The sequence below is a fragment of the Manis pentadactyla genome, chromosome 8, assembly GCF_030020395.1.
Source record: "Manis pentadactyla isolate mManPen7 chromosome 8, mManPen7.hap1, whole genome shotgun sequence".
Classification (NCBI taxonomy): Eukaryota; Metazoa; Chordata; class Mammalia; order Pholidota; family Manidae; genus Manis; species Manis pentadactyla.
The window spans coordinates 3,169,492-3,197,283 of record NC_080026.1 but is presented as its reverse complement, the minus strand read 5'-3'; positions in this window follow the sequence as shown (position 1 = coordinate 3,197,283).

Here is a 27,792-nt window from a genome sequence, read left to right as displayed (position 1 = left end):
TTACATGAAGCCACTCATGTAATTTTAATGACCATCAAAGAATTTTGACTAGAATTGGGAGGAATTTAAAGTGAGATGCTTCTGAGAAATATTGTAGCCGTGGTCCTTCGGTGTCCCACTGGACACCCCCTGCCACCCCTGTGGCTGGGCAGAGACATTCTTTCCACGGTCAGGGCTGTGGCCAGAGAGTCTGCAGGACACGGGGCCCCTGGCCCTCTCCTTGCTGCCCCTAGAGAGTCACGCAGGCTAGAGAAGGGCCCGGCCTAGCAGGACTCAACCCGGGCGCTGTCCCAGGAGGAACTGAGCGAGGCTCGAGTGGGACCTGGAGAAGGTGCAAGTTCCGACCTTGGACCTTCCAGACCAGTGCCCCCACCTACCACTCCTACCCCCCAGCTCCTGAGGTTTTCCATTTTATGGCCCCTGCATCTGTAAGGCCCCCCAGGCTTCTCCGTCCCGCAGTGATTTCCACATCCTCTGATCCTGGTGCTGGCTGTGTTTTATGATTTTCATTAGGTAATTAGTTGCCGGCTGACTTAGGATGTGTTTTCTGTTGTTGATTGAAAGTGTCATTAAAACCCAGTGTATATAAGCTGTCTTCCCCGGGGACTGTACCAGCGTATAGGGTCACGAGCACAGTGCCATTTCTTCAGGTCACCCATCCGAGGCCCCAGCCCGCCCAGCCCCCCTGCAGTCAGGGGCAGGGTGGGCCTCAGGGTGCGCCCCATGTGGCCGTGGGCGCGGCTCATGCCGCTGACTTGGGCACCTGCTCCTCTCTGGTGTGAGTTCCCTGTTGCCATCGCGCACCCCGTGCTGTCAGCTGCTGCTCCCCTGTTTTGGGCGCGGGGGTTTTGACTCCCCGCGGAGGGCCCAGGGCTCCCCTGATTGCCCTCCCGGACCCTGGACCCCAACCATGCCCTGGGGAAGAGGAGGCAGCGGGTCCAGAGCAGACCGTCTGGGCGGAGCTCCGGCGGGGTGGGCGGCGGCCCCGGAGGCGAGCTTGCCGGCCCGCCCTCCTCGGTCCTTAGAGAGGGTTCTTCCTCACCAGGCTCCTTGCACCAGAGGATGGGACCTCCCCAGAGGTCTGGAAGACAGTCTGAGTTCCCACGTAAATGTGACGGGCAGAGACCTTCAGGCTGATGCATTTATGCTGGTTAGAGGCGGCCTTGCTGGGACAAGGCTCCAGCTCCCAAATGGGGTATGTGTTTTCCCTGGAGAAGCAGGAGAGAGGGAGAGGACCCCCAGGCACGGGATGCCTCCACCCTGCCATGGCCACTTGGTTTCTGGTGTTTTCTGAGGACAGACCAGGGCCTTGGCTGTTGGAAGGTCACGGCCATGCGGGGGCCAGAGCATCTTTCGGCTAATAAGCTTGTCACCGAGGCTGTCATGGTGTATTCTTGAAGCCAGAAGCATGTGCCACTGCTGGACGTCGGACATCTTTGAAGGACAGAGGGGGCCCCCTGCCCGGACTTGCTGACCTTATTCTCTGTCAGAATATGCCCTTGTCTGGGGAGAATGCGGCCCCAGCCTCCCAGCACACATTTCTCCGGGGACACTCAGAGGGTCCAGGGCCCCCTGGCCAGCTGGGAAACTGCCCATCAGTCTGTGCAGGCAAGGTTCTGGGCAGTGCCCCCTGGGCGGGGCAGGGCTGCGCAGCTGCCGGAGGCACATGCTGGGGTTGGGGGGCTTTGGTCCCTGGATTTTACTGATCACACTTCTTCCCTTCCAGGGAATTTTTCCAGAGAAGGCAGAAACCTATCTCCACCCACATGCTCTCGGGCAATGGGGACTGGCCACACCCCGCTGGGACAGGGGTCCGATTCTCCTCCCTTTGATCTGGGCTGGCTTTAGTGACTTGCTTGCCATGCAGGGAAAGCAGTAGAGGTGACTCTCTGCGACTCTCAGGGCTTGTTTCAGAAACGGCTGGGCAGCTCTTGCGGGTTCTGTTGGAAGGTCCCCTGGGTTTGGCATTCTCCTCCTTGGGGCCCAGTCACTGGGCTGGGAGAAGCCACGCCACATGGAGAGGCTACCTGTGGGCACCAGAGAGTCCCAGCTGAGTCCTCTTAGCCTGGACACCGACGTGTGAGTGAAGAGGCCTGTGGGTGACTGTCCCCAGGCCACCCGAGTGTTCCCAGCGGAGGATCCTGGAGCAGAGGAAATCCACTCCCTGGCCTGTGGCCTTTTATGCAGCAAAAGAGACCAGGACCGCAGGTTTATGCAAAGGGCTCCAAGCACAGACTCATTCACAGGCAGGGAAGGACAGCCCTCTGGCGCATGGCGCACACAGCTACGGACCCTGCAAGGTGGGACTAGAGCTCAGTCAGGGCCGGAAACCAAAGGGGCCCCGGGGGCCCGCACCTGCCTGCATGCCGCCCCCCGTCCTGGGGACTTGAGCGGGGAGAAGTTTGAGTCTCCTGGCGGACTCTGATTATGTAAGCCCTTCACCACCCAGTGGGTAACAGGCTTAGGCCGCCAGGCGGACGGACGCTGTGTCACCACCCTCCCAGAAGCAGTGGGACGGAGTGGAGAGGCTGGTTGGATTCCCTCCGGGACTTCCTCCCTGTGGATGCGAGCTGGTGGGGGAATGAACAGGCACGTGCTCTTCCTCAGCTGGGTCCAAGTCTGAAATCCTGCCCTGACCTTTCCTTGCACTATCATCTCCGGCCAGTTTCTTCATCCACTGAGCCCCAGTCTCCTCATCTTTAAAATTAGGATAATTAGAGTACCATCTCCTGGGGCTTTTGTAAATGTATGTGTCAAGTGACTTAAAATTTCTAAGTCCTTTCCCTTGTCTGTGGAGGGACCTGGGTGCAGCTGGACCCAGTGGCCAAATAACAGAGCTAAGCATTGTGAAGGGCACACTGCGCACTAGGCCTGGTGCTCAAAGTACAGCTACCTGTAGACATGCACGATCCCCGGGACTTTTCCTGCGAGGCACCGGTGTGCCGGTGCTGAGGGAAGCAAGTCAGGGAAAGACAAATATAGACGATTTCACTTATATGTGGAATCTAAAAACCAAAACAAGTGAACAAACAGAACAGAAATAGACTCAAATATAGAGAGCAGACTAGTGATTGCCAGAGGGGAGGGGACCGGATGGATGAAACAGGTGAAGGGGATTAAGAATCTTCCAGTTATAAAGTAAGTCTCAGGGTTGTGATCTACAACACAGAGAATATAGTTGATAGTATTTTAACAACTTTGTATGGTGACAGATGGTAACTACACTTATTGTGGTGACTGTTTTGTGATGTATATAAATACAGAATCACTATGTTGTACACCTGAAACTAACGCAATACTGTGTATCAATTACTCTTCAATAAAAAAAAATCATCATATTCTCAAAGAGGAATAAATAAACCCAAAGAAGAAAGGTTTGGGAGCAACCGGTGACCCGGGTCCCTGCCCTGCCCCCTGTTGCCCCTCCTGCCCATCTCTGCAGCTCAGCCGGCGGGCAGCTGAGGCAGAACCAGGAGGGCCTGGGTGTGCCCTGGAAGTGGGGCTCCCTTGCCTGGTTGAGCTCCCTCCAGGGGGTGTCACTCTCTTAATTTTATACATGCAGAAAGTGCAGCTCTGAGACGGTGGGGGACAGGCAGTCACACAGCCAGGACCTGTGGTGGGGCCATCTGGACGCTTGGCGAAGCCCTGCTCTGAGCATGGCCCCATGCAGCCCTGCCCAGTACCCCCCTTGCCCGCTGGGAAGCCTGAGGGCGTGTCAGGTCAGCTGGCCTGGGGCTTGGTGGGCTCCTGGGGCCCGGGGAGGCAGAAGCCAGGACCAAGGGGAAGACTGAAGGTGCCCATGCCCAGAGGGGGTGCTCGGCGTGTCCCGGGAGCCTGTCCCCTCCGAGGCCCTCCCCATGGACTGTTTAGAGTCCTGGGAGCTGAGGGCTCAGAACCCCCGGCCCCGTGCAGGGCTGGGCAGCCGTCCTGGAAGCTCCTGCCGCAGTGGGGAGGCTCCATCCCCCAGATCAGGCTCCATGGGATGGAAGGTCTGCAGCTTATTCCTACCCCTGTTTTCTCCTTGCCCTGGCATTTCACTGAAGTCTTCAGCTCTGAGCGTGCTCTGTAGGGGTAAAGAGTCAGACTTCTTCAAGGAAGGCCCCTTTCCCACACACTCCCACCCTGCGGCAGACCCTCGCGGCCCAGGGCACATGGAGGGCCAAGCCTGCAAGCACAACGACCAGGCTCTGCAGACACCACGGCCCTGTTTTCCCAGAGGCCGCGTGTAGCAGGCACTGCTGTGTCCATTTTAAAGATGGAGAAAGTGAGGTTAGGGAGATTGGGGTGGTTTGTTCACAGTTCCCTGGTTGGTCATGGACAGACGAGGCGTGGACCCGGGTCTCTGACGTCGAGTCCCATGCTGCTGCATGCCCACCGTTACCAGGACAGGGCAGCCCCTGGGGAGGCAGCCGCGTGCACGTCCTGCCCGGCTCCTGGCTGGCCCTCCTGCCAGTGCAGCTGGGAGGAGTCCGGGCCTTCACCAGTAGGGGTGGAAGATCTGTGAGCCGGCCTGCTGGGTAGATGGACAGGCCCCAAAGTGGACAGACTCGGAGAGCTGCTCCAGGGAAGGAGAGGGGCTCCCCAGGCCTGAGGGAACATGGTTTCCTGGTAGGTAGGTTTCGGATTACTCATATCTTTCCAAGGAACAACCTGTTTGGGGCGGGCTCTGGGGTCAGAGGTTCAGGCCGAATCTCAGCACAGACCCAAGCCAGCCATGTGGCCCTGGTCAAGTCATTTACCCTCTAGGGATAATAAGACTGCTTCTCTTACGGACTGGTATTGGGAATTACTTAAAATAGTTCATTAAGAGCCCAGCACATGGTAAGCCCTGCAAATAACTGCAATAATAATAATGATAATGGTGCCAGCTGCTAGCGATGTTAATATTGCAGTGAAGTGGGGCCTTGTGAACGCCTAGCACTCCCCATCGCTCGGGGAGCCCTGATGGGAGGGAGTCTGGCGGGGGCCGTGGGGGCCGCCTGCTGTGGAGGCAGGCCGAGCCTGGTCACGCTGAGGTCCCTCCGTCTGACTTTGCTTTTTGCCTTTGCTGAGCCGAGTGGTCCTGGTCAGGACACGCGCCTTCTTGGGGACTTCGGGCCCTCCTCCTGCCAGCTCTCCTCTCGCTCTTTCCAGGGCTGTGGGATGACAGTTCAGCCCAACAAGATCCACAGCGGTGACAGATCACCGTCTGAGGTGGAAGGTGGAAGACGGCCCTGTCCTGAGAGGTGAGGTGTCAGGACGACTTTCCCGGGACACGGTGGCTGTGCAGCGTCCCTTTGGGGCTTTGAGCTAGAAGCCCCTCCGCTGGCTTCCGCCCAGGGCCTTTGTCTTGGGAACCCCATGCTCACACGTCCCTTAATGTGCCTGGTGCTCACTGAAGCCAAGCGCGCAGAAACCCCCTCCCTGTAAATGCCCGGGGTACTGGGGCTCGGATTGGGCCCTGCAGGATTATTAGAGCCATCCATCTTAATTATACTGAAAATCACTTCTGCGCTTAATGGTAAAGCTGCATTTATAATTTCCCAGCCCGGAGCCCAGCCTGGCAGGCCCCCCTCACTCTCTGGGAGGGGCGTTTTCCTCGAGTCCCATTTGCTTGTTCTTCTCCCTGGGTGGGACACAGCGGGGTGTTTATTTAACTCGCCCTTTCCTGGTGGGCCCGGGGCTCAGGGCTGGGCTGCGTGGGGACTGAGCCCTCCAGTGCCTGCCCTGATTCTGCCCACCCAGCTCTGACTTAGCCCTTAGCATGCCCCTGTGAGGTCCGTGGGCTTAGTGCAGTTTTAGAGCTGAGAAGGCAGAGGCCCCGAAAGGCTCAGAGACTTGCCCTGTGCACCACAGCTAAGAACTGGTGGCCCCAGGGAGAGCTCTGCTGCCTGCCGCTGGTTCGTCCGCAGGGGCCTCCCTTCACCCCCACCTTCCCAGGGCCAGTTCTGTGGGTTCAGGAAGCAGTGATAGGGAGAAATCATTTCCCCATCTAAGGCAGCCCTCCCCACATAGCCCCAGAAAGCATGCTGACACCTGTGCACACACACGCCCAGGTACATGCACACACACCACCCACATCACACGCTCCATGCGCACCGCACACACACACACTCTCACTCCGTCTCCCGTTCCCTGTTCATGAGCCCGCCCGCCTACACTGGCCGGGTCACCACATCAGAGTGTCCCCATGTGGGCTGAGGCTGCCCTGCCCACAGCTGTGCGCGTGGGAGGGACCCTGGCTTCGCACTAGGAGGCTGCGAGCTGCTCTGGGACACCTGCTTTGCAGTCAGTGTCGCAAGTCTGATCCCCATGAGATAGGAGCGCGGGAGGCACTGGGGCAGCCCGGCTGTGGGCGCTCAGGTCCCAGCACGGTGCGTGGCTACCACGGGGGCCAGCCTGAGGGAGCCCTTTATGGATCTGGAGATGACTGGGAACTTGAAGTAGAAGCCAAGGGCCAAATATTGGGGGCCAGAAGGACAATACAGGCTTCGTGTGTGTCAGCCAAGAGTCCAGAGCCACTTTGCCCGAGGTGAGGGGAGCCGCCCCTGAGCCGTGAGGGACCGAGCAAGGGAGGGTGGAGGGAGGGGGTGTGGAGAGAGGAGGGGGCCAGAGGAGGGGTGGGGCCTGGCAGGTGGCCTGGGGCCAGGGGGTATAGTGACCAGTGGCAGGGCCTCCCTGTGGAGCCAGGCTATGCCAGGCTTTGTTGGTTCCGCCCACTGCGTCTGGGCTGGGCACAGGGCGTCCTGGCTGCTGGGCAGCTGGGGCCAGGGCAGGCTGCTCTGGGACACCCGGAGGAGCTCAGCTTCTCTGCACCCGGCCTTGCTCCCCTGTTCCGGGCTTGGGGCCCATGGATTGCAAGGCCACGGAAGTGCCTTCCAGCGCAGATGCTCTGGGCCAGGAGAGGGGGCGTTTGGGGCCCTGCAGAGCACCCCGCTTCTCCCCCAGGAAGCCATCCTCGGAAGAGGGCCAGGAGCCGTGGGCCCGTGAATGAGCGTCCACTCTGAGGCCCAGACACGGCCTCTCCTGCGGACTCGGCACAGGGGGAGCTGACCAGGCAGAAACGTCTCTAAGAGTAGAAAAATAAAGTGCACTCCGTGGCCCAACCTGACAGCGTGGGGTGTGAGGCAGGTGACAGATTTGGAGAGGCCCCGAACCCCTCGTTCCACCCCCAGCACCAGGCTTGAGGACAAGGAGGGTCCTGGGAGGCACGGCCGGCTCCACTGGGGGCACAGAACAGCCTCTGCCTGAAAAACCAGCAGCCGGACCAGCTTGTGCTCCAGGCGAAGGGGCAGCTGCTCGCGGAGGGCCCTGCAGGTGCCTGGCGCTCAGCCGTGTCGGTTCTGGACTTACGTCCCCGGTTCCCACATGAGGGGCCTGAGACGCAGCGGATGCCATGACAGGGAGGGAAGGACCTGCCGGGCCTGCTGTCCTGCCAGCACCTACGGCCTCCACGGCCGTCCCTGACTCCTCCCCAGCCTCTCCCCAACTCGGAGGCTGGGTGCCGTGACCCGAGGGCTTCCTAGGGAGTCAGTGCATCAGGGTCACCTGGAGAAAAACAGCCAGCAGCACCTGGTACCGCAGGCAAGGGGCTCACATGGTCACGGAGGCTGGCAAGCCCCAAACTGGTAGAGCTGCTGTCCCGCTGGGGTTCAGAGGCTGGAGGGGCTGCGGTGGGACCAGGGAGAACCTGGCTGCTCTTGCATGAGTCTGAGGGTCTTCAGGAAGGGGGCACTCTCTCTGGCTCACGGAAGTTCAGCCTTCTGTTCTGCCCAGGCCTTCACCCGAAGGACAAGGCCCACCCATGCTGGGGAGAGCAATCCGTTTCGCTCAGTTTACAGATTTAAATGTTAATCTTATCTGGAAACACCTCACAGAAACACCCAGAATAACATTTGCCCAAATATCTGGGCTCCACATCTCAGCCAAGATGACACATAAAATGAACCGTCACGGATGACGTGCGTGTGGGAGCGGGGTTATAGGCCCCACAGGTGCCTGGGTGTGAGGCTCTGTGTCCTGAGCCTCGGTTTTCTCATCTATGAGGCCGTGTTGTGAGCAAGAGAGAAGTTAATGCGTCGAGGTCACCTATGACCCCGTGACGTCTCGCGGCGCCTCACTGTCACACTCCCCCTTGCTGGCCTCAGCCATCCCTCCTGGAAGGGCCCCACGCAGGTGGTGGCACTGCCATCTTAAGCATCACCCACTCCTCCTTGGCCGTGATTACCCCACATGCCTCTGTAGCTGGCTGAAGATCACATGCTGTGAATTTCTGTGGGGCCACAGAGCCACAGTTCTGTGGATTCTGTGATGCGTTACCAGTACTTCCAGCAGGGGCCAGTCCCCCAGAGGCTGATGCTACCTGAGGGCAGGGGAGCCAGTGAGGGTCGCAGCAGGGCTCAGAGCACCACCACGTTCGCTGTGTGGAGAGAGCGCCTCCCTGTTCTTCCTTGTGACACTTCCAGGTCGGCCTGGTGTCCAGCCCCAGGCCTCCGAGCTGGTGGGGATGCTGGCCCCGCCTCCTGTCCTGCTGTGCTTCTGAAACCCAGTCCAGTGAGCACATCTCTTAATTATGTGGCAAGATTTAAAGTGATTTGAAAGGCAACTGCATGAAGCTGTCAGAGGGAATAGATGACAAATTGGCAAAAGAAACAACTAATTGGGAGCAGACTTTATCTGCATCCTTTGCTCACACCTGTGTCATCAAGAGGAATGACATGTTGGGGGAATGGATGTGTGCCAGGGCCCAGACAAGGTGCTGGGCACTACCACCTGGACAGGAGGCTCCTGGTCCTCACAGCCATCTCCCCACTGCAGTTTCCCATTATGTGGGGCACAGACGTCTAAAGCCACATTCCCACGTCCCCCTGCAAGGGTCCTACTGGGCAGTCCAGACAAGCACACAGGAGGCAATTCTAAGGCCACATGCACAGAAGAGAATCCCAGCCACAGGCAGTGAGAGGCAGCTTCCTGGAGGCTCTGAGACCCGGCCAGCCAGGGTCATCCCGTGTTATATTTACCTACGTCCAGCATAGTCCACATCCCACCTGTTGACCTTATTTTTTTTCTAGGCCCCCAGTGACCAGCCCAGAGCCTGGCACAGGGAAAATGGGAAAGGACATTTGTTGGGTGGATAGATGGGTGGGTGGGGTGTGGGAGGGTAGGTGGGAGGATGGGTGAAGCGATGGGTGGATGGGCAGATGGGTGGGGGCTGGATGGCTGGATGGATGTGTGGATGGATGGATGAATGGGTGGCGGGTGGAAGGGTAGGTGGGGGGATGGCTGGCGGGATGGCTGGCGGGATGTGTGGATCGGTTCCTCAGACACAAAATGGGACTAGAAAAATCTGTCTTGTCCTGAGGATTGAGGGAGCTCGGGCTGGAAGGGCTTTGGCAGCAGGAGGCGGCTCTCCTCTGCGTCGGTTCTGAGACGTCAGTGCTCCCTGCCGGCCTCCACCTCTGCCGTGGCTAGCACCACGGCCCTGCCGGCCTCTCCCCTGTCCCCGCTGTCGGCCGCCCTCTCCCAGTGCACCTGACGGTGTGAAGGGGCGGCTCAAGGCCCTTAGTGAGATGCCTGCTGCCTCGAGGCAAGGTCCTCTCAACATGCCAAGGGGCATGACTCCAGTGAATTCAAGTGCGTGTGGCCCCCACAGGCCTTGCCCACCTTCCCCCCCCACTGAGCCACGCTGTCAGCTGTGCACTCCTGTCTGGCCAGCACACCTACCGCGCGGAGGAGGCTGCCTCCAACCCTCCTGCGCTCTTCCTGTCCCTGTGCCTGGACTGTCCCTATCCCATGTCTCACTGCGGGCACCCGCCACCCTGCGCCGCCTGGCTCCTGCCCAGAGAGCTCCCGGAGGGGCGGGACCTGTGCACGCACGGCCCCAGGCACAGAGCACGCCCTGCAGTGGGGGTGGGAGCGCGGAAGAGTGCGGAGAGATGGGGGCGCGCGAGTGGTGGGGTCGGGCCATTATGTCTCTCACCATTGGCAGAGGGACGAGGCAGTTTTTAAACAACTTTGATAAAAAAGGTTCTGACAAAACAAAGCAGACAGTTCCCCAGGTGGTTTCTGCCTCATGGAAGGAGTAGAGGCACCTTCATATGATTACGTGTGTGTCCCCTGACTGTGCTGTGTTCACGTAGGGACCATGCCTTATGCACTGTCCCCTGCATCCCAGAGCAGAAGCAGCAATTTGCTGATGCTTAACACACATTCCTTCCCAGGCGTGGGAAGGGAGCTGGTAAGGTGTGTACGGCTGTGAGGGTGATACTGTGGCACAATGAGAAATATGCACTTGGCCTTTGTCCACCGTTCCTGGCACAGCAGCTCCTAAATGCTCATAACTTCTTGAGTGAAGGGGTGACTGGAGATCCTTTGTTTTTCATAACAAGCCCCTTTCAGAAACACCTGAGTTTCTGCTAGCGAGCTGACTGGGGGCACGGGGCGGGCTGCCAGGGAAACCAGCCATGTGATTATAGAGGGTCGGGACTTCCAGGGAGGGGAGAGGGGCTGGAGGTTGAGTCAATCACCAATGGCCAGTGATTTAATCAATTGTGCCTTGGTTATGGGACCTCAACAAAACCCTAAGCACAGGGGTTTGGAGCACTTCTGGGTTGGTGGGCTGGTAAGAGCACTCACGTGCCGGGAGGGGTCACACCGCAAACCACGGGGACAGAAGCTCCGGGCTCCTGACCCTGTGTATCTCTGCACGTCCCTGTTCATTTGCATCATTTATTGTGAGCTGGAAGGGTCAGTCAAGGGTTTCCCTGGGTTCTGTGAGCTGCCATAGCAAATTATTGCACCTGAGGAGGGAGGTGAGGGAACCCCAATTTGAGCCAAGTCAGATAGAGTGCGGGTGCCCTGGGGGCCTGCTGCTGGCGATGGACATCTGAAGCGGGGCTGAGCCCTGCACCGGGCGGGGCGGTGGGGGGGGTCTGTGCTAACTCCAGACACTGAGCTTTGGGAATGAATTATTTGTGAGACACCCAGTTGGTGTCGACAGAGGACTGGAGAATTGCCTGGTGTGGAAAACCTATACCTTTGGTGTTAGAAGTGTGGTGAGTAGAGAGATGGGTCTCAGAGGGGTTCGCAGCTGAACGTGTGGAGAATCTTGGCCATGCAGTGGACTTCCCTTCCTTGGCTGTAGGTTCGGCCATGCAGGGGGGTGGAGAGGCAGCATGGACGGGGGCCACAGCCCTGGGGGTTGAGCTCTGTGCCGTGGGAGCTGCTTCGCCCTCCAGCTCATTAGCCCGTCTGTAAATGGGACTGATGACCCCCACCACTTGAGCAGCTGTGAGGGAGGTGGTGCCTGGACAGCACATGGCACCAGGCCTGGCCCAGAGCAGGGGCGTTTGCTGCCCGCCATGACCACATGCCGTGTCCTGACCAGCCCTGCTGAGCCGGGTGAGCGTGCACGGGCTGCTAAACGCTTTGCAAGTCCTCAAGTTTCTCATTGGACAAATGGAGCCAATCACACCTACATCGCAGGGCTGCAGTAAGTTTCAGGAGGGGGCCGGCGGGTCTCCGGAAGGTGCGGGGAGTGTGAGAGGAGCGTGTGGGGAGCGAGTGGGCAGCCCTGGGGACGCTGCCAGTGTCACCCCACATCTGCGCAGGCCCCAGCTCACACCGGTTCTACACCTCTCACCTCTCCTTAATGGGCACAGTGCTTTTCCTTCTTTTCCCTGAGAAAATGGTCTGCAGGGGGCGCTGGCTGTGGCTGGTGGCATCCGTGTGGCCAGGCACCCCCTCGCCTCAGCGTCCCTCCTGGGTGACGCTCCAGCTGGAAGGACCCGGGAGGCGTGGGCCACTCGTGACGACAGCGTCTTCTTTTCCCCTCCAGTCAGCACAGAGCAAACCAGTTCTCAACGATGAGGGTGGGAGAAAGACCATTAATTTTAAGTGTTGGGGGGCCAAGACGGTGACTTCATTAGAAAGTTCAAAATTGAATTTTATTTCCATTTTGATGAGATTTTTATGAGTTAGAAGAGAATCCCAGGAGTGTAATGGACCCAGAAAGATCACAGATACAGGATTGAATGCAACGAACCATGAGGAGTTTAGTAAATTAATTAGATTTAAGAAAATAATGAATTTCTTTTTCTTTTCTTTGGCTACTGGATTGAAATTTCTAAAATGTCTTAAAAAGGCAATGGTAATTCTCACTGACGGCGCTTACAGTTACACCAACAATCCCCCTACCCTCCTGCCCATGTTGTTTTCGGAAGCCGCGTTGGTGCAAAGATGTCTGCGGTGGGGGTGGGTGAAGGGCGGGGTGGGGCAGCGATTCCCAGCTGCTCCTTGACTGGGCCCCGACCCTTGGGGTCTGCACCCCACCAACGCTGGACCCCGACTTTGCCTGTCAGACAGCTTTGAGTCGGGGTTGGTGTCCTAGAGAAGCCATTACTCAAGTGGCCACAGAAAATTGCTCTTGGAGGACGTGGATGCAAAAGCCCAGTTTATAGAGGAGAGGCTTGTGGTTGAGAAGCAGCCCTGCTGGCGTGGAAGCCCCTGGCTGCCTCTGCACCTCACATCGTCCACGCATTTCAGCTGCGGGAGGGGTGGGTGGTGCAGTAGACGGCTGGGGTTCTTCTGGTGAGTAAGTACTTGTTTTGTGTGAGATGCTTTATGTATATGATCCTATTTAATTCAGTCAGTGACAGACCTGTGACCTAAACTGGGATCTGACTATTGCTGTATTACAGGTAGAGAAAAACAAAGGACTATGTGGATGTGTCTCATTTTAAGCTCAGCATCACTATCCTCAGGTGAATGCTTAATTCTGTCCAGCAATCATATTAGCAGGCAAACTTGCTGTAAAGGGCCAGCTGGTAAATATTCTGGGCTTTGAGGTCTCTGTTGCAATTACTTAATGCTGCCGTTGTCCTGAGAGCAGCTACAGAGAATGCCTGGATGAATGAGTGTGGTTGTATTTCAATAAAACTTCATGTGTGCAAACTGGAATTTAAATTTCATGCAATTTTCACATGCTACAAAATGTGGTTTTTCTTTTGATTTTTTCCCCCTACATTTAAAGATATAAAAACCATTCTCAGCCTCAGGGCCATGTAAGCACAAGGCGGTGGGCCGGGTTTGGCTGAGGGCTGCCCTTTGCTGCCTCTGCTGTGGGCCATCCCCTCTCCTTCTCCTGTACGACCACCATTTCATACCCTTTCCATGCCAACCTCCACCACCCCTTCCCTGGTCTGCATCGTCAGGAGAGAACCTTGCTTCCTACTTCTCTGAGGAGAGAGACAATCGAGGGGACAGCCACAGAGCCCATCGTCACCTGTGCCCACAGGCTCTGCACACCTGCCCCACCCAGAGATGACCCACCTGGGCTCTTACTTGACTGCACTGCCACGACGGGTGGTCTAGATTGCACCTTCTCTGTCTACCCAGGGACTCACTCCAGCAATTGCTTCTCTCCTGATCATTCCTACAAGAACTCAGTTGTGCTGTCCTTTCTCTTTTCTTAAAAAACAAACAAGCAAAATGATCTCCTTGCACTTGCCTGTTGAGTTAACCTCCCAGTTCTCCTCTCTTTCACTTGTAGCACAACTCTCTGAAAGCCTTCTCTGTATACTCTGTCTCCAAGGGCTCTTCTGTCATTATTTCTCTTTAAAATGTTTTCATCACTTACTTTTAAATGGAGGTGGATTGCACATAGAATGAAATAAGCAGAGCTTCAGCGTGCAGTTCAATAGTTTTGACAAATGTGTGCCCTTGCTGGCCACCACTGGCCTCATCAGGGGCCTTTGCATTTCCATGTAAGTTTTAGAATCAATTTATCAGTTTCCATAAAAGTTCCTGCTGGGATTTTGATGGGGAATTCAGTGAATCTATGTACCAATTTGAGTGGAGAATTGGCATCTTCCAATTTATGAATGCAAGATGTCTTTCCATTATTTAGTCTTCTTTAATTTCTTTTAGAAACATCATAGGCTTTTCTATATAGAAGTCTAACATACTTTTTGCTAAATTTATTACCACATATTTGAATTTCTCAGTGCTACTGGAAATGATACTTTTTCTTTCAGTTTCACTTTTGTTTGTTGCTAGTGTTTGGAAACAATATTGATTATTGTATGTTGGACTTTTATCCTGCAACCTTATGAAATCAACTAATTATTCAAGTATTTTGTAGATTTCTTTGGATTTTTCTACAATCATGTTATCTGCATGAAAGATAGCATTCTTCCTTTCAAATCCTTGGTTTTTTTCTTTGTTTTGGTTTAATGAACTTCTAAACCTCTGGTACAATAACATATAGAAATGACAACACTGCTTATTTTTGCCTTGTTCCCACTTTTAGGGGGCAAAGGTTTAATATTTCATCGTATATGTGACGTTAGCTGTGTGTTTTTCTCATGGATACTCCTTTTTTAGGTTGAGGAAATTCTATTCTATTGCTGAGAGCTTTTATTATGAACAGCTGTTAAACTTTTTCTGATGCTTTCTCTGAATCTATTGAGAATATTATATGATATTGCTCCTTCGTTCTGTTAATCTGTTGAATTTCATTGAATAATTTTTTGAATGTTGAGCCAACCTTGCATTCCTATGACTATACCCCGTTTGACCATAATATATTATCTTTTTTCATTGTTTTCTGGATTCAATTTGTTAATATTTTGTTAAGGATTTTTGTGCCTCTCTATGTGGCAGTATTGGCCTATACTTCTCTTTTCTTGTAGTATTGTCAGGTTTTTGTATTTTGGTTATGCTAGTTTCAAAAAATGAGTTGGGAGTGTCTCCTCCTTGGTTCTCTGATAGTGTTTGTGTGGGATTGGTATTTCTGAAACATTTGGTAGAAATTACTGATGAAGACATTTGTATCTGGAGTCTTAGTTGTTTGATTTTGGTGGGTTTTTAATTTGATTTTAAAGTGGGAAGATTTTAAGTAATAGTTCCATTAAAAAGCAGTTGGAAGGCTATTCAGATTTTCTATTTCTTCTTGTGACAGTTTTGGAAAGTTGTATTTTGCAAGAAGCTTTTCTATCTTCTAAGTAATTGAATTTGATGACATGAAGTTATTCATGATATTCTATTACTACTCTTTTAACATCTGTAGACATTCTTGATTTCACTTCATTTTTGAAATTGATAATTTATATATTTTTTTGTTTCCTTGATCATTCTTGTTATTTTGTTAATATTTTCAAAGAACCAGTTTTTTGCTTTGCTGATTTTCTTTATGGCTAGTCTGTTTTCTATTCCACTGATCTTTTTTTTCCCTTTCATCTTTATTATTTCTTTATTTTTATATTTGTTTTGGACTTAAATAGCTTTCTCTAACTAACTTCTGAGGTAGAAATTGATTTACATTTTTCTGTTTTTTAATATGTGGAATTAAAATGATAAATTTCCCTCTAAGCACTGCGTTAGCTGCTTTTTACACATTTTGAAGTGTCATGTTTTCATTATCACTTAGATAAAAAATACTTGTAATTTCCTTTTGAGTTCTTCTTTGACCCATGGATTATATAAATTCTACTACTTAATTTCAAGAGATTTGAGGAGATTTGATGATTAATTTCAGAAATAATTGCTGATTCATTCATTTATTTCTAATTAATTTGAGCATTTAAAACATACTCTGTAAAATTTCAATCCATAGGACATATTTTATAGATCACATATGGTCTATTTCGTTGAATGCTCAACCTGCACTTAAAAAGAATGCGTACTATCAACTTCCCAGGTACAGTGCTCCGTAGGTGACAATTTGATCAGCTTGGTTAATTGCGTTCCATTCATTTATACTGCACTGATTTTTAAAATTGGATTTTTCTATCAGTCATTGAGAGGGGAGTGGTAAGATCTCCAAGTCTAGTTGTGAATCTGTCTACTTCTGTTTAACCTATTAATTTTTGCTCTGTAAATTTTGAAGCTATGTTATTAGGTGGGTACACATGAGGATTGTTATGTCCACCTGGAGAATTAATCCTTTCAACAGTGTGAAATGTTCCTCTATCTCTGGCAAGGTCTTCAATCTCCATCTGCCGTCACTGTAGTCATAACACTTTAATTGGTATTTGTGTCACAACACCTTTCTTGGTGTTTTTGTCTTCAAGGTATATGTATATATTTCTTCTATTTTCTAGTTTCAACCTATATTGATTATTAGATTTAAACCTTGTCTTTTATAAGTAGCAGAGAATTAAAAGAAATCCAGTTTGACAATTTCTCTTTTAAGTTGAGTGCTTAGTTAAATGAACATTTAATAAAAATATTTAAATTGTTGGTTTTAGGTCTGTGATTTGCTATTTGTCTTATATTCCATCTATTTTTTGTTCTTTTGTTCTCCCTTCCTGCCTCCTTTTAGAGTAATCAAGCATTTAAATAATTTAAAAAAGATTTCCGTTCTGTGTCTTCTGGTGGCTTATGCTCCCACCAGCATTCTGGGATATCTGTTTTAGATCTTTCATCAATTTTTAGAAAAAATTTGGCCATTTTCTCTCCTACTTTTTCTGTTCATTTTCTTCCCTTCTTTTTTTTCTGGGACTCCCACATTAGAACATTTGATGTTGTCCTGCTTGTCAGACACTGATTTTTAGAGAATTTCTTTTCACTGTGTGTTGTGGCACGGACCGTTTGTTCACATGCCTTGAACTCACTGATCCTTGTCCTTTGTGTTTAGTCTGATGTTAGCTCATCTAATACATGGTTTCTTAGATATTGTATTTTTCAGTTCTAGGATTCCAGGTTGGTTCTCTTTTTATGGTTTAAATTTCTCTCCTGAAATTCTTCATCCCTTTACTCATTCTGTCCATTTTTCCTCTCACTTCTTTTATATGCTTAAAATATTTAAAAAAGTCATTGTCATCTAATTTCAAAATTTGGGTATCTGTTAGTTTACATTATTGACTTCTTTCCTCTTGATTATGGATACACTTTCCTGCTTGTTTGAATACCTAGTATTTTGTTTTTTGTATGATGGATAGTGTGAAAGATACTTTGCAGAGGCTCTGGACTATGTTATTTTTCTCTGGAGAGTGTCAAATTTTATCTATATATGTATATGTATTCATGTAGGTGTGTATGCAAGTGTACATGTATATGTATGTACAAATGTGTGCATGCATGCATGTGTAAGCATATGTGTAGGTACATGTGTATATGTATATGTGTATGCATGCATGCATGAGCATATGTGTGTAGGTACATGTGTATAGGTGTAGGCGTGTGCATGCATGTGTGAGCATATGTGTGTAGGCACGTGTGTTTATGTATGTATGCATGTGTGTGCATGCACATACATGTGCAATAGTCCTTGAAGTGCTGTTGGATCATCTTGGCCTTGGGTTGTTTCCTCCTTGTCTCTCCAGAACTCTTCAGGCCAGAGGGCACCCAGTGTTCAGTTCGCAGCCCTCTGCTCTGCTCTATTTATGTCTCTTCCTTGGTGATTGCTTTCAGTCTCATGAATTTAAATACTGTACACATACTGACAGCTCCCAAATTTATAACTCAGCCTTGACTTGTCTCTTGAAGTCTATTTTTATATGTCTTAGATGTTTAATAGACATCTCAAATTCAACATGTCTAAAATTGAACTTCAATCTGCCTGTTCCCAGCACTGCAAATTGCCTGCTCAACGCACAGCCTTCCCATTCAGTGCATGGAAACTTCCTCTTTGCAGTTGCTCAGGTCAAAAGTTATGGAATGACTTGTCTCTGTTCTTTTTTCACACTTCTGACAAAGTCTGTCACTGACTCCACATTCAGAGTAAACCCAGCGTCCCTGCTGCCTCGTGCTCAGTCTGCCATGAGCTCTCACCTCACCCACTGCACCCCTCCGGCTCGTCTCTGCTTCTGCGTGGTCCCTCGGCAGCCCATTCTTCACAGAGCAGCCAGTGTAATCTTTTAAAATGCAATCCAGACCGCATGACCCTCCTGCTCAAGCCGTGCAGCTGGCTGGCCACTTTATCTAAAGCGTAAAGTGAAACCGACGGTCTGGCCCTGCCTTGCGTCCCTGGACCTCGTCTCCCAGCCCTCTGCTCCGTGCTCACCCTCTCCAGCCGTGGTGCCCCCTTCCGGCCCTCAAGCATGCTGTGCGTGGCTGCTGTCTCCTCTGCCTGTGGTCTCCCCCTGGGTGTCCCCAGGCAGGAATGAGATGGGAGGGATTGCGGGGGGCCTTGTCTGCCACAGTCGGGAGTCCCCGGGGGAGACCTGGGGAGCTCGCTTCCCACCAGTGAGGCCAGTGTAGCGGCTGGCTGGTCTGAGGTGACTGACAGGGAAGGTGGAGAGCACTGTGGGGGGCCAGCGGGACCCGGGCCTCCCTGGGCGGGGCTCCTCCGGGTGCTGTCAGCTCGCCAGGCCTTCAGGGCAGTGTGGCTGAGACCAGACTCTGTGGGTAAGCGGCACCCACCAGTGTCCCTGGGGGTGGCCGTGCAGCTGCTGAGAGGCTCGCCTCCTTCCATGCCTCTTTCTTGTACAGAAAGAGAACATTTCCTTTTGTTCGGGGAGTAGAAACAGGGTACACCTCCTCTGCATCCTTCCTCCGTTATCCCTTCCTGCTCATCACACCGCTGCCTACCGCCCAGCTGTGCCCCTGGCCGGCAGCTGAGCCGGGAGAACGAGAATTGCTGCTTTTTCATTTGAGCTCGTGTGAGACAGCCTGAGAGGAAGGAGTTTTTGTTTCTCCAGAGGCGTTTCTGGGTGGATGGGGTGGAGGGCTGGTAGATGATGGCACTCAAAAGGCAGCCCGGCGGATTGAAAAGAGATCAAGATTTGGCATCAGACAGAGTTGAGTTTGAAAGCTGTTTGCACTTTTTAGTAGTTGTGTAAACTTGAGCAAACAACACCAACTTTCTGCACCTCGTTTTCCTCCTCTGTAAAATAGAAATAATAAAGCTTCCCTTGCAGGGTTGCTGCAAAGAGTAAATAACTTGTGGCAACTGTCCGACACACAGTCCATGCACGTTCCGTGAGGGCGGCGAGGAGACAGCAGAGTGACCCCAGGCAGCCTCCTCCTCATTTCTTTAGCTTCAGATGTTTTTGGCCTCCTGAGAGTGCCCCCTAGCTGACTGGTTGTTCGTGCCCAAGAGCAGCCAATGGCCCTTTCCTGTATGGAAGGCATGCTTGGCTTTTTAGGGCATGCCTGTTTTCCACGTCTGGAACTTCTCTGAGCACGTCAACATTCCTTCTGCCATTTCACCCATTCTCCTTAATAGTTTTTATTAGGAAATATATTTCAATTGCATGAGTAGATATATAGTAACATAATTTAAGTAGTTACAATACTATGGCACACACCTGTGTGTCCACTATACCACCTGAGAAATAAGATATTACCAGGAACTACATAGTTTTCTGGGAGCCTCTTTCTTAACTGCAATCATTCTTTTGAGATTGGCTTTATGAAGCCTTTACTCTTTTCTTTAATAATTTTAGTCTTATCACATGTAAGTGTATCTCTAAATACTGTGATGTTTATTTTAGGTTTGCAAGTTTTTGAGCTTTATCTTAGATGGGCTGATTCTGTATGTATTTCCTTTGGCCGACTTTTTGCATTTAGTCCTGTGTTTATGTAATTTATCTCTGTTTGACACAGCATTCTGTTTATTCATTCTGATATTGATGGATATTTGGGCTGTTTCCCTTGTGCTCTATGAGCTGGTTTGCTCTGTGCACTTCCCCCTTTCTGTGCTGCTGCGAGCATGTCTGCCCGCGCTCCGTGCACGTGAGCACGTTTCTGTTGGCTGCAGTTCCCTGTCTGGGAAGGGATGGCTGGGTCAGGTAGCTGTGGCCTCCAAGTCACAGGCCAGAACAACTGCTCCCTGGACGCTCCGACCAGTCTGCACTCCCTCAGCAGTGGACAAGAGGTCTCATGGCTCCACATCTCGTCCGACTTCTGAGTGTTTGCCAGTCTGAAGGGTATTAAATGGTATCCAATTGTGGTTTCCACAGGCTCTTTTTAAAACTGAGGTACATTTGATATACAATATTACGTCAGTTTCAGGTGGACAACACAGGGATTCAACAGTTGCATCCAGCATGAAATGCTCAAGGGGTAAGTGGGGTCACCACTGGCCTTTTCTTCGTGGGAATCTTCAAGCACCAGCATGAAGCCGCGTCCTTGTGACTCGGAGCCCCATCTTCACGAGGCTTCTATGACTCCCCTTTCCTAACCGGACAGCAGTTGGCGTTGGGCAATGCAGTGGGCGCCTTGTCTCTGAATGTGCAGATTACCTCTGCCCGCCCCGCGTCCTCCCGCCACCTGCTCCACGGCTGATTAATTCACCATAAAGCCCTGCACTGGCGCAGCTGCATCAGGGGTGAGACGGGAGGTTGGTTGTGGATGGTGACTGGCAGCTCAGCCGTCACTCAGAGGGGAAATTGCTCTTTTAAGGCAAGTAGTGAATTGCTTCTGGCCTGGGCGCAAGCCAGGCAGCCAGTTGGAGCCCTGACAGAGCTCACAGCGCTGGGCCGGTCCCTCGCGGGTCATTTGTCGCAGCTGAAACTGTCACACTTTGCAAATTCGCTACAGAGAGGCCATCTGACGAGTGGGGAGAGGCGGTCCGAGAGGCCTCGCTCTGCCTGCCAGCAGAGACGTGCTCGCCGGCTCCCACCCGGGCCTGCCCGGGGCCTCACCCGGCCTGCTGCGCCCCTGGCTAGCAGCGGCGGAGCCGTTCGTGCCCTCCCTTTGGCCCATGAGCACAGCGGATCCCAGCTGGGTGAGTCTGCCTCCGGGGACATCTGACAATGTCTGTGGATGGTTCGGGCTGTCCCAGCGGGAAGGGCTACTGGCATCCAGCAAGTAGAGGCCAGGGGTGCCGCTAAACATTCTCCGTGCCCAGGACGGCTTTCGCAACAGAGTCACTGGCCCAAGTTGTCAGCAGTGCCGTGGGTGAGAAACCCTGTGCAAATTCCCTGGAGGCTTGACAAATGTTTTCTGAGTGCCAGCGCTGCGCCGGGAGCTGTCCAGCACAGAGGATGGCTGGCTCCAGATCGAGAGTTCGGGGACCCTTCATTCTGAGCACCCCTGTGCCTACTCGGAGCCGGTGGTTCCCACTCCGAGGTGACTCCTTGGTCCAGTGGGAAGGCACTTGCTTTTCAGACTCTTCCCTGGCTGCTCACATCTTAATCAAGGCTGATCATCCATCACGCCCCAATCTGGGAAGCAGGTGACGAGGACTCCCACGGCCAGCGGCCCAGGTGCAGACGGAGTCGGGCAGAGCACAGGGGTGCAGGCTGGCGGAGCTGCTCCGTGGAGGGCAGGACAGCGGCTGTGCATGAGGGGCCGGGAGGTGTGGCGGTGGAGGCAGGAGTCCGGAGTTGTCCCAGCCCTCGCCCCCCTGCTGGCTGTGCGGACCCGGGGATGTTTCCTCATCCTCAGGCCTTGGGCCTCTCACCTGTGAAGTGGGGACCCTGAGAGCACGGGAGGCCTGGGATTACACCCTCTGGTCTCTGTGGAAGTTGTCCCAGTGCCCCAAGGGAGGTTCCCGTGAGCTTTGGGGACCCTGGCCCATCTCGCCAGGGCGGCCTGAGTTCCCCAGCAGAGGGCTGCCATTTCCCTTCCTGTTTCAGCTCAGACGGTTCCCGCAGAGAACAGCTCTGTCCCGGACGCCCAGACCCCCTCACCCACCTCCCCGGGGCTCCGGCCACGCCCTCCCAGCTCCCTGCCCAGCCATGACAAGGGGGCCCTGCTGGGGGCTGCAGCAAAGGGAAAATTAGGAATGTGGATCCCATCTTTGTTTAAAAATTTGACATTTTGTTCATCATGGAAGTTTTTGCATCAATTTAGATTTAAAAAAATATTGCATTGAGTACTATTTGTCTCGATTCCTGAGTGTTCTTGAGCCCTTGGAGAGGGCCTGGCCGGCCTCCTCTGGTCCCGGCTGCAGTTCTGGCCAGTGATTCTAGTGGCCAGTTGCCCCTCACCACCTGGGTGCAGCCCCGTCTGAGGGTGCGTTCATTAGTACGATCCTGTTTGTGCATTTCTACAGCACTGGCTTGCCTGGGTGCGCTCCACAGGCGGATGGCCTTCTGGCACCAAATTCTGGCAGAAAGAACTGCCAGGCATGCAATCCATCCCTGGGCGAGCACGAGGGGGACAGAGGGCCACTCTGCACAGTGGCCCCAGTGGGAAAAATGACAACAGAGTCAGGCTGTTTGTAGCTTCCGTCTCAGGGGCCTCATAGGGCGTTACTGCCTTGGCTGGGCTCCAGGGTCTTGCTGACAGAACCTGTGTGTTTAGTACGATCATGTCATTCTTTGCCGACTGCAGAAGCTGTTTGTGGTGCTAAGCACAGAGCAGGAATGCTGCAGGGCATGTCAGTGAGTGGAGGAAAGCCCCCCACAGGAGGCCTGGTCTGGGGCGCCAGAGGGAGGCCAGCTGGTGCCGGGGCGCCGCCTCTGAGCTTAGCCTGGTGCACCTGCCCCGGGAAGAGCCCCACCTGGCAGGCAGGAGAACCAGCGTCAGCCGTGGGGGTGAGCATGAGCGTTGTTCCCCAGCTGGCTTGGAATCTCACCTGTGGGTGTGACAGCGCACCTCACTCCCTGGGTTCAGTCCCAAGCCCAGCAGGCTTGGGGGCCCCCGGAAGCCCCAGCTGTCTTGCTGGGGGGTCTGCGTCCCTCTTCACCTGCAGCACTAGCCTGTCGGCGCCCCCACCTCCACCCTCTGTCTGCGAAGTAAGCCTGGCTCTCCCTCCAATGCTGGGCCTGGACGTGGGGTGGAGTCCTGCCAGGAGGCCTGGCCCTGGACCGCCTCTCTAGCCTCATCTCTGGATGCTCGTGCCAGACGCTGGATGCTCTGGAAGCAGTGAGCCGATGCGCTTCTCTGCACAGGCGGTCCCGATGATATCCATGACCTCCTGCTGGTCCCTTTACCTAAACAAACCTACCTCTTCTCCTCACTCCACCCTCCCCTTGGTTAACCCCTGGGTACATGGTCTTGGATTCTGTTCCAGTACCACCTCCTCCAGGAAGCCCTCCTGATATTCTCCTCATCTCCCCACACCTGCTGAAATAAGTGCTGGTCCTGGACTCTCACCCTCTGTGCTCTTACCTCTGTTGTGAGGCTCACCACACCGAACTGTCACTGTAGGTCTGCCCTCTGTTTCTCCTCTAGCCTGGGGACTGCTTGAGGACAAGATCACTTTTTCTTTATCCCTGTACTGTTGGGGCCTAGCACAGATTGATCCCTGAATGGGCAGTCAGCAAATGCCCCTCCTCGTCCCTGACATTCCCCCACATGAAGTCTGGGAGCTGCCAGGGCCCCCTTTTTGCCCCCCGTGGAGCAGAGACAAGGGTGGTGCACATCCTCCATGTGTCTCCTGTTCTCACTGCCCCAAATACCTGTTCTCTGAGCCCCAGTTCTCACAGGACGACATGCAGAGGACAGATGGCACCGGTGTGCACAGTGAGTGGCATTACAGGAGAGGACCTCCCATAGGAGGGTTCCCTGAGCTCAGGGAACCCGAATCTCTTATAAGGGGCAGTAAGCTTGTCTGCCTTCTGCTTGGGGGTCTGCCATCTTTATTGTCCAGGGCTGTGCCCCAGCTAAACATCCTGGGAAAGATGGCCCAGGACAAAGGGCCAGCCTGTCCCTCACATGCCAACTGTGGAAACATGGGCGAGCCATGGGTCTCCAGCATTGCAGCAGGACAGAGGCCAGCAGCGTTCTCTCAGAAGGTGGGCCACCTGTTGGTGGGGACCCCTCCCAGGCTGGCCCTGGCATGGTCTGGGTTCATCTTCTGCTGGTGGATGCCACAGCTGTGGGTCTTGTGTCCGTGTGTGGGATTCCTAGGTCAGCTGTCTGCTTTGCCCTCACCGTCCCCACCTGGAGGCTCCCTAGGAGAGGACAGCCTCGCTTCCCTTCATGGGTCCACATCCCGACCCCTCCCTGGGTGGGGTTTTACCCGCCTGGGCCAGCAGCCACCTGGGACGCTCCACGGCTCGTGCCTCTTCCTCCTCGCCCCTGACATTCCCCCACATGAAGTCTGGGAGCTGCCAGGGCCCCCTTTTAGCCCCCCCCGTGGAGCAGAGACAAGGGTGGTGTGCATCCTCCATTTGTCTTCCTGCGTCCCTTGGGTCTCGCCATTGTTACAAGCTTCAGCGACAGTCTAACCTTCAGAAACCTTCATGGAGAGCTCTGCACTGGTTTCCACGTCACATCAGCCCCCAAACTCCAGGGCACAAAGCCCTCCACACTGGTCCCCTGTGGCCCTCTTCCCGGGGCTTGCTCTAGACGGCCTGAAAGCGTCTATGTCACCAGGCCCAGAGTGAGCAGTAAGGGGCCAGCCTCTCTAGGGGTGTCCCCAGTTTGGGGACATCCTCTGGAAGCCTCTGCTCAGCTCTGCTTGGGGGGTGGCCAGCAGCTGTGGGCACACACCCTGCCGTGACCTCTGCCTGTCGGGGCCACTACAGAGATTACCTCCTCTCCCTCGTCTTACCTCCTTACACAGCTGGGTGTTGGCCGTGGAGGGCCAGCCCACAGCAATGCCCCATGGCTCTGACTTCAGCCAGGACAGGGCAGAGGAGTGGCCCAACAGTCGGGGACCTGAGGTGACAGACCAGAGGCAGGTGTGCAATTAACTGTTTTAATAAAACTTTGGGAGAAGCACAGCTCCCCGGAAGCGGCCCCACTGGTTGGGAGGGGCCGGGGGAGAAGTAGGCCGAGCACAGGTCCCTGAAGTCCAGGAAGTCACCTGCCGTGCAGATCACCTGCCTTGAAAACTGGGTCATGCTTGCCCAGATGGAACCTGTGGGCCCCCAAGCACATCTGCTATGGCCTGCCCTCTCCCCCAGGAGCAGTGACAGTGTCCACGGCTGGAGTATTTTTAGACCCCCCATAAGCTGGTCATGTGCGGAGCGGAAGTCAGGAGGTGGGCACTGCAGAGCATCCCAGAGCTGCAGAGATCCAACCCGCTCCTCTGCTGGGGCCTGGGCATCAGGGAAGCCCCAGGTCCTGCAGAGATGCTGGATGGGCATCACCATGCAAACGGAGTCCCCGTGCAAGCCTCTTGAAGAGCTGACCAACCACACCCTTCCCTAGACTAAACACACATTTACCATCATTTCCTTTGCTGAAACCTGCAGAAGCTCCAGGTTCTGAGCTGGCTGGTGACGTTCTCCTTGACTTGGGTGCTCTCACGCATGGCATTGTCACCACCCACTTCCTTCCTGTGTCCTGCTCTACCGGAGCCAAACCACACTGGATCTCCCGCACCTGCCAGGCTGTACTTGGGTGCACACTGGGCTCTCCTTCCTTCTCAGTCTGGCTGGGACAGACTATTTTCTGTCCCCCAACTCCGTTCAGACAGCCTACTCTGTATGTATTTCCCCCACTGGGATCAGAGAATTGTGCATTGAAAGAATTTGTTTAAATGTCAGCCTCTCCTATTGGGCTGTGGCTGCTCAAGGCCTCAGGTCAGACGTGGCAGGCGCCCAAATGTGTGCTGGACAGAATTGCAGAATGCTCCTCTACAGAGCAAGCCTGAGAATCTCTGGGGCCTTGGGAAGCCATGGGAAGTCTGGGGCTTCTTGGAAGATGCCCGCCGTGAGGATGCCTCCCTGCGAAGGGCTAGCTTCCGGTTCCCAACAGAGCTCCTGCTTGACGGCCAAGGCCGAGAGAAGGCGGGTGGGGCACCAGCAGCCTCCTGCAGGGGTTGCAGGGACTCCGGGGCTGATCTGGGACAAGATGTGACCACGAGGTGGCAGTAGCGCACACAGGCATGATTTGGAAGCCGCTCTGACAGGTTTGCATCCAGGAAGCCCTGCGTGGCATGAGCCCACGGGGCACTGTGGCCACCACCTGCAGCGGTCCGTAGATGGGGAGCTCCAAAGGACAGGGGCCGCTTGGGGGCGTCATAGCCCCGGGGACTGTCCTATCTGTGGCTAGCAGACTGGGGTGCAGATTTGCAGAGCCCAAAGCAGGCAGACTCGACAGGGCTAAACATCTGCTTACTTGGACCATGTTTAGAAGAATTGGATGCATAAAAATTCAAGCTTGGCTCTCGTGGGCTTCTGAGAGAACAGGTCCCAGCTTGCTGTGCAGAAGTAAGCAACACAGGGGGGCCACGATCCAGAAGCCATCTCCGGCTCACTTAATAACACCTGCGGAGGGCAAGGCTGAGCAGGTGCCAGCAGCATTCATGTCCCTTCCTGTTTGTGCCACAGGCCTCTCTGATAGGGCCCAGGGAATCCCTACATTTGCTTCAACACCTGTTGCATGTCAGGACACTCCAACACATATTTACTGAATGTGCTTGGCGTGAAGAAATGCAAAAATGATTAAGATAGGTCAGTCCTCGAGGAGCTCACAACTGGTGGAAGTAATGAGCCACAAACAGCTAATTACAACTCCGTGTGATGTGTGATGTGCAGCAGGGGGGAGGAAGTGAGCAGCGCGTGGGCAGCAGGATTGCGCAGGGGCGGGATCATTTCAGAATTTTGGACGTAGACGAAGCTGATGTGCTCAGATCTGTCGGATCAGCCCATAGGATGTTACCTTTGCTGGTCTCAGTGCCCCAGTCTGTATCCTTGTGCCAACCAGCAACACCCCACAATCCAGGGGCACAGCTATGCAACCTTCTGTGAGCCTCAGGGTCCATGTCTGTAAAATTGGGATAAAAGTCTGTCCCCCTTGTGCATGACCTCTAATGACCTCTAAATGTCAGTGCATCTCAAGGCTCATCCTCTGCCTCTTCTCTATTTTCTGTTTTTCTCCCAAAGTGAAATCTGGTCTCAAAGCTCTAAATACCATCCTTGGGCTGATTGCCCTAAATTTATGTCTTCTGCACCAAGCCCCTGGCTTCTCCCCTGAGCTCTAGACTTGGGTTCCCAGCTACAGTCAGGTTTACAACTCCTCACCCCAAGTCTGGCACCAGGTGTGTTTTGGAATCCAGCGTTTTTAAAGTGTAGAAAGGTAATTTCTCCAGCAGGACCAGTTGCAGCATCTTGTAATCAAACACTGATATTTCTGCAGTGAAACATGTGACTCTTGATTCTAAGTGGGATAAAAAATCTGTGGATCTCATTTCATATCCTTCAGAATTTGCTGACATTTGCTGAAAGAATTTGAAGAATGAGTTATGAAGCACCTTCTGTTTTCCGGGCTTTGTGGATTTCAGCATTGCAAAAAAGGCTGTGTGGACCTGGACTCTCTCCCCATCTCCCATTTGATAGGCACTCCAAACTTAGGCTGCAGATATGACTTGAATGTTTTTAACATCCCTGCCCCAACGTGGTTTTCCGTTTTTCCCCATCTCAGTGCGCTCTATCACCATGCATTCGACTTCCTAAGCCATTTCTTGCTTCTCACCTCCCTTGTCTAATCCATCTACAGGTCTGTGGTTTTTCCTGCAAACCAGACCCCAAATCCTCGGCAGCTGGTCTTATAGGGTCCTTCCTGTTGACCCCCACCCCCGACCTCATTGATATAGTACAAAGTGAACAGGGATCTTTTAAAAGACAAAGCACTTGGTATCAGTGTCCTACTTACAGCTCTGCCAAAATGGGACATTCCCGCGTCCTACCAGCCCTTCAACACCTGGCCCTCCTCTGGTATCGTTGTCCCCTGATTAGGGGATTCCACTCTAATCTCCACTCGGCAGCCTGCTGGCTCTCTTTCTGCTCCCCCAGTGTGGGTTCTCTGACGGAGGTCTGAGACACTGGTCCTGGAGAGCGTGTGCTGCGGCCAGAGGGGAGCTTTGCCTGGGGGAGGAGGCGACGCTCTCACCAGCCCTTTTGGCACCTGCTGCCCTGGGGGACCCAGGAGGGTCCTCCCTCAGGGCTCGTTCAGGCGGGAACCTGCTCCTGGGGCCCCGTGGCACATTTCAGAGTGGAGGCTGGTGAAGCTCCGCTCCACAGATTG